The sequence below is a fragment of the Platalea leucorodia genome (genome assembly GCF_965183815.1).
Source record: "Platalea leucorodia genome assembly, chromosome: 3".
Classification (NCBI taxonomy): Eukaryota; Metazoa; Chordata; class Aves; order Pelecaniformes; family Threskiornithidae; genus Platalea; species Platalea leucorodia.
The window spans coordinates 85,167,486-85,180,365 of NC_138825.1; the positions used below are offsets into that span (position 1 = coordinate 85,167,486).

At 37.6% G+C, this 12,880-nt stretch overlaps 1 protein-coding gene across 4 annotated transcripts in view; it reads left to right on the top strand.

Moving 5' to 3' along the window:
• Positions 1 to 12,880, top strand: part of EPHA7 (EPH receptor A7) — a gene marked incomplete at both ends in the record, with an annotated part of 170,756 nt that overhangs the window by 10,201 nt on the left and 147,675 nt on the right. The window lies entirely within an intron of this gene.

A 12,880-nucleotide genomic window follows, 5' to 3' on the forward strand; every position in this document is an offset into this window, starting at 1 on the left:
AGTAAAGTATGTTTTCCTTTCTACAATATCTTTTTGCATAAAGCTAACTCTATAAACTTTTGGCTTGCCAGGGTATCATGGTGATTAGTTTAAAATACTAGCAAGTCAGAGACTACTGAGTTGTACTTTCTAATTCAGATTGGTTCAGTTACCCATATTCTTAGAATAATACTTACCCTTAGCATTGCTGTCACTGGGGCTACGTGTGTAAGATGCTTCTGCTTAGCATGAGAAAGGATATTTCATTGTCTTTGCTCACAGTAAAATCAAGAGAATAGGCAGTTTGTTTGAAGACAGGTATTTTCATATACATTTAACACATGGTCTATCAATTTTGTCATAAGATGACACAAGGAGTTATATCATAGAATCATAGGATCGTTAAGGTTGGAAAAGACCTTTAAGATTATCGAGTCCAACTGTTAACCTATCACTGCCAAGTCCACCACTAAACCACGTCCTTAAGCACCATGTCTAGCCATCTTTTAAATACCTCCAGGGATGAGGACTCCACCACTTCCCTGGGCAGCCTATTCCAATGCCTGACTACCCTCTCGGTGAAGAAGTTTTTCTTAATATCCATCCTAAACTTCCCCTGGTGCAGTTTGAGGCCGTTTCCTCTCGTCCTATCGCTTGTTACTAGGGAGAAGAGATTGACCCCCACCTCGCTACAACCTCCTTTCAGGTAGTTGTAGAGAGCAATAAGGTCTCCCCTCAGCCTCCTCTTCTCCAAACTAAACCCCCCCAGTTCCCTCAGCCGCTCCTCAGAAGACTTGTGCTCTAGACCCTTCACCAGCTTCATTGCCCTTCTTTGGACATGCTCTAGTACCTCATCGTCCTTCTTGTAGTGAGGGGCCCAAAACTGAACACAGTGATCGAGGTGCGGCCTCACCAGTGCCGAGTACAGGGGCACTATCACCTCCCTGGTCCTGCTGGCCACACTATTCCTGATACTGGCCAGGATGCCATTGGCCCTCTTGGCCATCTGAGCACACTGCTGGCTCATGTTCAGCTGGCTGTCAATCAACACCCCCAGGTCCTTTTCAGCCAGGCAGCTCTCCAGCCACTCCTCCCCAAGCCTGCACCTTTGCATGGGTTTGTTGTGACAGAAGTGCAGGACCCGGCACTTAGCCCTGTTGAACCTCATACAGTTGGCCCCGGCCCAACGATCCAGCCTGTCCAGGTCCCTCTGCAGGGCCTTCCTACCCTCCAGCAGATCAACACTTCCACCCAACTTGGTGTCATCTGCAAACTGACTGAGGGTGCACTCGATCCCCTCATCCAGATCACCAATGAAGATGTTGAACAGGACCGGCCCCAACACTGAGCCGTGGGGAACACCACTCATGACTGGCCGTCAACTGGATTTGACTCCATTCACCACCACTATCTGTGCCAGTTTTTAACCCAGTGCAGAGTGCACTTATCCAAGCAGTGAGCAGCCAGCTGCTCCAGGAGAATGCTGTGGGAGACAAGGAGAATGCTGTGGGAGACAGCATTATATATATATATATATATATATATATATATATATATATGTTCTATATATTCTATATATATATACACATATTATATATATATATATATATATAACCCCATATTTTTATCATAAGATAGGCAGACATTGGTTGGTGAGAAATGTTGTAAGTCAAAAACTGGAAAAAAACCGCACAGGTCTGTGAAGAGGGGAACTTACAGAATCTCAAAAAGAAAGCTGGCAGCAGTCACTGAGTCTGAGATGTCTGTGTGAGGACTTCAAAATCCTCTGCAGAGGATTACGAGCACCCTAAAAGAAAAATAAATGTATCTCACTATTAATAATTTGTCCTCAGGAAAAAAAAAAGATTGTGTTCTTGGCAAGTTTTTATGATGAAATTGGTACAAGGTGAAGTGAGTGGAGTTGTTCTGATACCTTTGTAGCCTTGCACAAATCTTTCATTGTTCTGGTGGGAAGGGATGAGGGCTTATACATTGCGGAGGGTGATCTCATTAGGAGTAATTGTAATATGAAAAACTGCCCCCACGAAACCATTCAGTAGACTGTATTAAAGCTCTGTTAAAAATATTAAGCACTGTGTCCCACAGAAGCCTGTTTTGAGGTTTTCAAATGTTTTTTTTGAGTGAATAACTTTTTTCTTTTTCTTAGTTAACTTGCTCTTGATTACAGAATCTAGTCATGGTTGATGTAATTAATATACTAATTTTATTTGACTTTCAATAAAAGAGGGAAAGTATCCAAAAAAGAAAGCAGTGTATGTTGGGAAGTGGGTGGGGCACAGGAGCTGAGTGAGTGTGGGGGGGATGGATGGAGAAGAAATTGGAGTTTGGTAACTGGAATTCAAGTAATCTGTTTAGTAAACATGCTTCTTAATTTCTAACTGTGCTGATGTTGACAAAAGAATTAAATGATAACTTATACTTCAATACAGTAGCATGCTCATTTGCAAGAACACTTCCCATTTTTGGCTTGCTTCCAAAGCAATCGCTAAGAGAATATGCTACTCTGGAAACAGTCCAGAGGATCATTTATGGTATTTTTCCTCTTTTCTTTCAGTGATCCTGTTAAGAGTTTCAAAACAAACTCTGGCTCCATATTGAGGCAAGTTAATGTATTTGAGAGGGAAAAGGTGGGAGGCAGGCACTTGCCGAATGCACACTGTTGGCAGCTCGGAGTCAGAATGATCTGGGTGACTGTGGCGCACAATAATAATTGCCGTCTGTGATACTTGTTAGCTGTGTCTGTGCTCAAGGATGTTATTAAGTATGATCAACTATGTAGTGACCGATAATACAGCTGGCACACTGATACCGCGTCTGTTTTTTGTGACAGATATTGAGAGAAACTTATCTGAACATTGACACTAATGCAACTGGCTATCTGTTACTGTCAAGCTGTGTAACAGATCAAGCAGAAGCAAGTTGGTGTGTGCTTCCTTAACCCAGAGCTTTTATAGCCCTGTCTGAGGGCTCACTTCTGCAAATACTTTGTACCTGGCATGCTGCGTGACTTCTTTGGGACTACTCATAGCAGAAAGCATTGTGCTCTGTCAGGATGGGCAGAAGTCTGTGATTCCCCTCTCACACTTGCTAAAGCTCAGCTGTATTAACTTAACACAATAGGAAGGTCTTTTAAAGATACAGAATAATACCTTATCTGGCTGCGTTGTAGCAAAGGTAGGAGTAGATAGCCACATTGTAGTTCCAAATTGAGCCTGTAACTCAGTGGGGATTTTCATTTGTGTTATGCTAGCTTGATTGGCTGGCTGTGATTGAAGAATGTGTTCCTTTTGCATACAGCTTCTCTCCTGTGTGTGAAATTTATTGAGTTCAGATACTAAAACAATTGAATTTTGATTTATATACAACTCTGCACTGGATATGTTGCCAGAAGATTTTTTTTGTTGCATGAATGCAAGTAACTGGTAATGCTGGGAAGGATGAGGAAGAAAACAATCACGAGCGGTGAAACACATAACCTGGAAAATGAGCTCCCATGTGTTCCATCTTCAGTGCTTGATCTTTCAAGCTGAAGTAATCTTTTTTTTGGATGTACACTGATCACTTCTCACTATAGATGTGCCAAGGAGTCCATGCCACCTCAGTGATCTATCGTGTTAATGCACATACATAAGAGACCCAAATTTCAGAGACCTCACAATCGTCATTTAAAGCAAAATCTTAAAGCTGAGTGAAACAAGTATGAGAAAACTAGATGAGCCTCTGAACTTTGAATTGCAGGTTCTTTTGCTTATATGCAAGGACACTATCTCCTTGGTGTTGATCTTATGTCTGCTGGTGTGTGACACTAGGCGTGGAAGTTGTACATTTTAAAGGATTGTCTTGAAAGGTGCCCAGCAAAGGTACCAGAAAGGTACTTAGAAATATTCAGTTCTCCCAACATCGTGTATTGCATCTGTTCCTGCAAAAAAAAACCCAACCACAAAAACCCAATAAAGTTCTCACTAACCGTAGCAGACTCCCAATAGGTCTAACTTCAAGTTTTTTCTCACAGTGGAGTCCAGTCGATAAGTTGTGCATGTAGGGACCACACTGTGATCAGTGATTGGTATTTGAAAGAGAAAATAATTCTTGGAGAACTTCTAGTGTAATGTATTTTCCATCTGTTTCATGTTAGTTGGGGGTGGGGAGGGAGAGAATTAAATTTATTCAATTGGAGCAGTAGAGTGATATTTTAGAAGGTAGGAAGCATCTCTTAATGTGACTGAACTGAGAAATTACATAGATGATTTGGCACAAAGTCAAAAAATTCAGAATTCTAGGGAAAGCCAAATGGGTGCATTTTACTGTTAAACATTTTATAATACCATATGCATTAACAGTTGTTTTATTGGCCCCAAAATGGGGAGGGGATTATAGCTATTCGTACATTTTGTCTTGGTGAGGTAAAAAGGGAGCTACAAGTTTTTCTTCCCGGACTTTGTCATGTGCTGTACACTGTGCCAGACTACAAGCTGCATCTGTTCCTTCTTTTTTTCTTCTTGGGACAAACTTTTCTCTCTTGTCTTTGTGAAATATTACTTGATAACAGATCCAGAAACCAAATTTGCCTTATGCTTGGCATATTTGTGGTAAAGTATGTGTGGTTGTGGATTTTTGCTTTGTTTTTTTTTTTGGTTTTGTTTCTTAATATTACTCCACTTAGCAGCTGATGTGCCACAAGTTTACTAGTAGAGGGCAATGAATTAAGGGGGGAATATGAATAAGCTGTCATTAAAAAAATGTTACCATGATTCTAAAAAGCTCAAGTTGTGCATATTGTGAATTGGGTGTAGAGTTTAGCCCAGGTAGTGTGTCCCAAAAGCTGTGGGTGACCTGCAGCTTGAGTAACCTATGTTGACATTCCTGCATTTTCAACTTGAAAATGTTTTGCTTTGTGGAGAAGGGGAAAAACGGTAGAAAACTTTCTCAATGGCATTTATATCATCAAGAGTCTAAATGTTTCTTTTTCTGAAGAAGAGTTACCTTTCTTCCATTTGCCTCCAAAACTACTCTAGGGAAGAGAATGTAAGTATTCTCAGCAAATTGAACCAGAACAGAGAATAAGGATATCTCTGATATCTCTTGTAATTTTCTCTGAAGCCAGTGGAAGTTCAACAGGAGAGTGCCTACCTCCTTCCCTTTTTATCCCCTAACATATTAAATAATTTTTCAGTCCCTTTTTAAAGAAAGGTCAATGTGATCTGATATCAGGTCCCAGATACAGCTGCATAGGAACTATTGGGTTTTTTTTTTTAAAATATCATGTAAGTATCTTTCTGAAGGATCCTAGCAAGGTTCAGAAAAATACACCAGATACTTTTAAAGTGAAAGTAAGACCTTCTAGCTAGATGACCAAAACCACCGAAGGTGTTTCTACTATGAAATGCAGAGCTGTGATTTCTACTTCCAGCCCCCTTTGGAGTTTCTAGAAAGTTGAATGTCTTGGCTTTCTTTCACCCTGGAGTCTTTTGACTGCCCTTCTTGTCAGAGAGATGTGGTAGAAAGATATATTTTCTCGCTGTATCTTTCTTTCAGAACAGTCTGGTGTTCATTAAGAGGATGATTTTCACAAATTTGTCAGTCTCCCTAAGTCATTTGGGTTTCTTTGACCTACTTTGTTCATGTTCTTCAGCCTTTTAGATGTGTCAGCACAGAGAAGAGGAGAGGAGCTATGTTCACTGTTAAACACATCCTCTTTGAAAAGTGATTTCCAAATTAAATCATACAAAATGGCTTGTGTTCTCTACGGTCAGGGATAGCCATCACCTGAAGAAACTGGTGCCTTCATGCTTCATAGCATTTGTTCACAGTCTCCTCCAGGTTGCCTTTTGGCCCTAAGATACAATTATTTTTTTGAAGTGTCTGAATTAGCTTGATTAGCGTGATTATAGGCCATTGTAGTTTTGGTGATACAGCATCCTCTCTCAAGTGTGCAATGAAGATATGCGAGAAGTAAGGTGATGTTAAGTTGAAGTGATCAAGTGGTGGAGGCAGTTGAAACTGGCTAGTTCTCATCCATAATGCTATCAGAGTGATGCCTAAAATTAATTAACTGCAGAACTACTGGCGGTTTAGTTTCCAATTAAGTAGTTGTTTTGCTTCAGAATTGCTGACAGGAGTGAAATAACACATGCAGGTGGGTAATCAGGAGCCCAGATCCTAGAAGTGAAATTGTTGGATAATGTAGTTGAGTGTAGAGCTCTTTCCTTTCTCCAGCCTCTCTTCTTCCCCCCTCACCCCACTCTGTTCCTCTTCCCAGGTTCTGTTGTCTCCAGGAATTAATTTTATTTTTGCATTTTCTAGAACTTTGCTAAATATCAATTCCTTAAACTAAATTTGTTGTTCTTTTTTTTTCCTTTTTTGTCAGATTCACTGCTGTGCACAGATTTTGAAAACAAAACAAAGCCAGCAATGAAATCTAACAGAATCTTAGTAATTTCTGCTTTAGTTATAGAGGAAGCACTAAAGCTGTCTTTTTACGGGTCTGGGATGCCACTGCTGATTTAGCTATGGTTGCTCAACAGCTGGGCTGTTAACTCCTTAGCCATAAAGTCTATCTTCTTTTTGTTCTAAATGACGCTTTAGTTGGTATTTAGAAATGGAATCTCATCGTGTCAAGTCTGTTGCCCAAAACCATACATCTTGCTTCTGAAACAAACTTTTCTGCCCAGAAATCTTTTGTGAAAGGCGCAATAGGCATGGAATAGTTCTGTTATAATTTTCTAAGTATAAAAGATTTTCCTAGATGAAAAAGCAACTGGCTTGATTGGAAATTCTGAGAGCTTTTTTTTTTTTTTGTCCAGGGTTTCTGTTAACCTTTGAGAATTAAGCCACCAAAATAAATTTGAATATTCTTTCATTTTTGAGTACAAATTGGAGAAGTGACACATATAATCTTTGTTAGGGGAACCTCAAGTGCATTGCATTCCATTAAATACGACTGTTAACTTTTTAAGGAAAACAAACAAACAAACAAAAAAACCCAACCTAAGCCCCCCAACCAGAAAACAAGGTTCCAGGAACTGAAAAAAGGAGAGTTAGTAGGTTACAGAGAAACTGAAGATAGAGATCATTTAATGGAAGAACGGATGACAGAAAAAAGAGGAACATGTTAATAAGTGTTTAACTAATCTAGTAACTAATTTATGTATCTGTAAGACATCTATTATGTGGATGGTGAAATGGTGTTCAAAGTTGTTCAAGCAAACTGTGCAGTTCAAGGTAGAAATTGTTCTCTGAAAACAGAGAGCCTTAAGCAAAGGAGTGGAGTTTCTTATTCGAGAAGTGGGACAAACATACAGACAGATCCATGTTTGATACTGATGTTGAAAGAAAATTAAAATTATGTAGAACAAAATGTTTGCTTAAGTAGATTAGCTTTTGAATTTTGCTGCATTCCAAACTTCCTCTGTTATCATTAAGATATTTGCCCCCCCTGCACCCCAGCAGTTCATATATATTAAGCAGTATTAAATCTTTAAGAATATCTGTCTGGTTTTACTTGGGAAACTGTGGAGATAGTTGTCTTTTCTCTTTAGGTGGGTTTTCACTTAGTATCATGCTTACTACCACTTCAACTACAGTGTAAAAATTACTTGTTCCTTCTTGACTTCTCAGCATTAAATCTCAGTGTTTTCCTTGTACTGTGCAAGCTCTGTCTGTAATGCTAATTTAGTTATTAAAAACAATAAGCTGCATACAACTTGTGGATTAACACTTTTTAAATTGAAAACAAGGAAAACATTTTCAAATTAATATCTTCAAAGACAAAATGGGTCTTTTGAAGTGTTCTCAATACATATACTTAATTTATGTCATGATTGTATTGGTTTTTTTCCCCCATCGAAATACTATAAATACTACTTTGTTAATAAAAACTTAAGGTGGAACCAAGTTAAGAATAAAACAAGTTGTAAGGGGCTTCCTTACAAGAACTACAAAAGTATTTTCAGGGAGCTTATTAAAAGCCAAATATGGTTCACATGACAGGAAAAATATGCAAATATTTTCTACGGTAAGCCTTCATAGAATCTTGTGGCATCAAGCAGAAAAAAAAAAGGGGGGGGGGGAAAGAAAGGCAGATTCACTGTTTAGTTCAGCATTACCCATCTTTAGTTTAATAAAAAGTAACCTCTCTTTACAGGAGGTTCTAATCTAACTTCTGTAACCTTGCATTATTGAGAAAACAGCAGCAATAGCAAATATATTTAAGACATTTTTATGAACTGTCTTCAGCTTACTTAGAGAAGCTTTTATCCCTGTGTACTTCCTAATCTTTCCGTTGCCTGTATCTGTCACAGTGAGTTCTCTTGTCCCTAATATTAATGAAAAATATGTTATATATGAAAGTGAATAGCGTCCTAGTCAACAGTTCACAGCAGAAACTTTCTTTTCTGTGGGAATCTCATATTTAATTTCTTATGCTCAGACATATCAGCAGTATGTCCAGTGTTTTCACCAGGGTGTCTCTGGTGAAGGATTATTCTCATGTATTTTTCTATTAATGACTGTTTCTGACTTCATCAAGTCTCCCTAATAAACACAACATGCCAACATATGGAGAGTAACTGTTCAGTATTTAATGCTTTCTTCCTTAGTTCTATTTTTCTCCATTAAAAAGAGATTTTCCTTTTAGGAAAAATTATCTTTTAGAAGCTATATGCATTTTAGGGAATTTGGCTTAATATTAAGCTAATTTATAAGTATAATTCAGAGTAGTGAAGGCAACCAAGTATAAAACTTGTGTGAGAGAAGAATTAGGCTCAGTTATTATACTTCTGGAGTCCTGATCCTGTCAATGCATGTACCTGTATAGCTATTTAGCTGGGTGGCCCCGCTGCTGATCCTAAGGAGGATAAAGTTGCTCACATCTGTATGAAACATCAGTTTTTTTTCCCCAAGGTAAACTGGTACTTTAACTTCTTAATTTTTCTGCTTTGGATTAGTTACATGTGAGCCTTGGCAAGGCATGGCTCTTCTGCAATAATAATATCAAGCATTTCTCTAATAAAGGTCTAATTAACTGTAATTATTAGTATTTTCTGACACCTGACATACCTCAAATGCATGTGATTGATGGATAAAAAGGAAGTACATGATTAAGAAATATAATTACTGCTATTATTTCACAATGTATTTAATATACATAAATGCAAAGATTATTCCTTGCTGTAATTGTGAAATAAGTTAAGGGTCCAATTTTGGGAAGCTGGTGCAAGTCTAGAGCCCTGGCTTGCTGGTTGGCTACTGATTTTTTTGTTTTGAACAAAAAAATTTCTGATAGTATGTATTACCATAAATAAACATGCTGTAGAAAGTGTAAAAATAGGGCTCCTACTTTTCAGTAAACAAGTTTATGACTATTTTAAGGAAGTAATGCCTAATGCAGAAAACCATCTGTAGGACTGTGGGCTGAGGCATCATCCCTAGAACTTAATGGCAAGAATCCCGTTAACCCGATGAGAGTAACATCGTGTGTTAATAATTTCCTACTGAGGAAAGTGCTAAAGTTTTAAGTAACTGTAAGCATATACATATACATAAACCTAAAGCTTTTATGTTGATGATACATATTTAAATGAATGTTTGATTAGGTGTGCTTTTCTGAATTGTAGGTATTGTGCTGGTATAAATGTACACAGAGAAGTGAATATAAATGGGACTCGGAAATTCCACTGATGGTGCATGAGATATATAGTCTCTAGCATAATTAATGGATATACCTTGTTATTATTCTTTCCTTACATTTAGTGAATGTGAAATATCACCCAGCCTAGATGACTGGTGTTCATTTTTCCAGTAGATTGAACACAGTGGATTGAATTAGGGTGGCCCTTGAAAGTGATACTCTGAGATCATCTGGCAGGTGACTAATATGGTGGGCCTCATGTAGCCATATGCATATGACCTGCTATATGTTCCTTCGCCTTACTGGATATGTGCTCATGATGTAACTAAATTGCACGTGTCCCCTGATGCTTGATAGAACTTATTTTTCTCAAATGACCATGTATATGCTTTTGTTCTGTTCTAGTCTTATGACATAGTGTACATGTGCATATTTCTCTATAGAAGTCTAAACCCCTGTGTAGGAGAGGGGCAGGATGTCAGAGTTCTCCATCCACTTCTGATGGACCATCAAGGAAAAACTCAGGAGTTGTCTGGAGCTTGGATTAATGACCTGATTCACTCCACCTGAAAAGTTTGTACTGCCTGTGGCCTCCAACCCTCCAAATCCCTCAGTTTCTCAGTTTACTAGCCAGTCTTAATTTATGAGTAGTAAGCATAGTATTCTTTGAACTTCCTGAATGTACCATCTTTTTCTACACTAAATGATTCTATGGGTAGATTTTGAGAACAAAAGATACATTTCGTGAATGCCTATATGGTGTCTATTTGAATCAATCCATTTGTGTCCACAGAGGGACATAGTTGGTGTTGATAATCTCATTAAATCTCTAATTTAAAATCTTGGAGCCCTTGCTTAGCTACCATGAAAATGATTAAAGAATGCTGGCAATGGACATTCTGTAAGTAAAGTTTATTGTATTCCTAAAAGTTTGGCAGTCTGTGTGTCAAATAGCTCAGCTCTGTTGGTGCTGTAACAAACTACATGTTCAAAAATTTGTCTGTGGAATATGGTCTGAGCAGGCAACGTGTGGCTGTGATCACTGATCACATGATTACATGATCTAATTCAACTCAAGTTTTCCAGACTTAGGTCAAGTATTTTTCTTGCTGAGGAGAATTTGAACTCGAATTTCTTGCTTCATACAGGGCATGCCCGTTAACCAACATGCAGTCACTGTTAGAAGGCTTTTTTAGCCGCTGCTGAAACTTGCTCATCCCATAGTGTAGCAGTTAGAACCATTGGTATAGAACGATGGGTTCCAGTCTCTTAGGTTCTGAACTTTCTTCTATATGTGTATATATTTAATATATAACACACACACGTGCGCATGCACACACACACACACACACACACACACATATATAAAAAACCCAAAACATTTAATCTTGGATGTTTGAGATCCTGTGTTTCAAAATGTTAACATATTTTTGTCTTGATCAATTTATTTGCACAATATATATATGTATATATTTTTGAGGTGAATGATAGAACTGGAGAAAGTGTTCTACTGATTTTTCATTTGTTTATAAGGGAGATTTGTTTATATGTCAAAACAAATGGAGACATTGATCTTTTTTATTTTTTTTCTGTTAGATCATATAGTTTTGTTTGAAGTTCTAAAATATCGAATAAGAAAATGTAATTAGAAAGAAAAAGATTGCATGAAACAGATTTAATTTTTTTTTTTTAAGATCATCTTTGATATTTCTTTTTTAATTGCTGAATAGAGATAATTTTTGGAATGTGATTGGAATCCTGTTGAAGAGAGGGTGTTCTTACTTGATTTTGTTGTTTTGGATCAGGCCCATGATACAGTCTCTTAGCTGAACTCAAATATTGAATCTTGGATACTTGATTTCTCATGTTTCAGCATGTCAACATATTTTTCCTTGATGAATTTATTTGCACAGTAAATAAATTAGGTAACTCTCCATTTTCATTTTTGTCCAGCTTATTCAAAAGTTCTGTTCCGTACTGCTAACTCTTCAGTAAAAGTTAACATTCATTATTTTATTTCTTGAGTATATTATAATTGTGATGCTGTTTTGTGCTAATTGTGCAAGGACAATAAGTTTATACAGACAAATGGACAACTTTCAAAATGTGGCTAGTTTTATTGACACTAACTAGAAAAAGAAGTGCTGAAAAAGTCCCCACAAATGATACCTAAAGGAAATGGACATTGTTTTAACTGTTAGCAAATCCCAAGGCTCCACATTGTCACCTAATTATCTCACCTATGGAAGTCTTAGCCAGATTTAATCTGCAGCCTGCTGCTGGGAAGTGTGAAAGTATCATGTGCTTAAAATCATAAGCAGGGTTGAAAATCATGTCCACCAGTGCAGATTGAATAGAATAGTCAATCTGTGACTGTCTCTGCTGTTCGCTTTCACTTATCATTAGTTGCATATCACTTAATTTTCTGATTAAAAGGGGGAATTCTTTGGCTTTACGATGTGTATGCTTGTCTGTCTGCTTTAGTTTGTCAATTGAAATAAGTCTCTATTTGGCCTATTATTAAAAAAGTCTTGTCAGTGAAATTGCTAGTGAATAATGCTAGTAAACGAGGGAGAGAAATAGCATCTTTTTAAAGCACACTTTTTCTTTTTCCTGGGCGAGTGTGACAGAGGAGAAGACAATGCCATGCCTACTTTTACTCTTTTATCTTAAAGATTTTCTGTCATATGTAGAGCTACACAGTCACTGTATTGTGTATTACCCTTGTAAAAATCATGTATCTAGGAGTATAAGATTCAAAATTGCATGACACAAGTAGAGATGAGTGTTTTTTAGAAAATAAAACACATGTTGATAGTACAAATGATGTGCAATCTTTAAGTGGAGAATTTTATTTCTCTCCTTAATACAAGGACAAAATGAAAATACAATCCCTGTTCTCACAGAACAAACCCCATTTTTTAAATTCCACCATTTAAAGACATTTTGTGTATTTAAGCAGTGACAAGGGTATTCATTATTAATTAACATTCAGGAGATAACTGACTGTCGGTTGCCAGTCAAAGGGGAGCTTGGAAGAATGTTGACATTGATTGATGGACGTGTTCTGGGACTATGCAGAAACAGGCTGCTCAGGTCATCTGAACACATAAAAACATTACAGAACAGCTCCATGTACACAAAAAGATCTTTTGCTTGGGCTGTCCTTCTTTCTAAAGGGAGGATATCCTTCCATGTATCCTAAATTCACTTGATTTGTAAGTTAAACCTCTAGCTTTCTAGCACCATGGT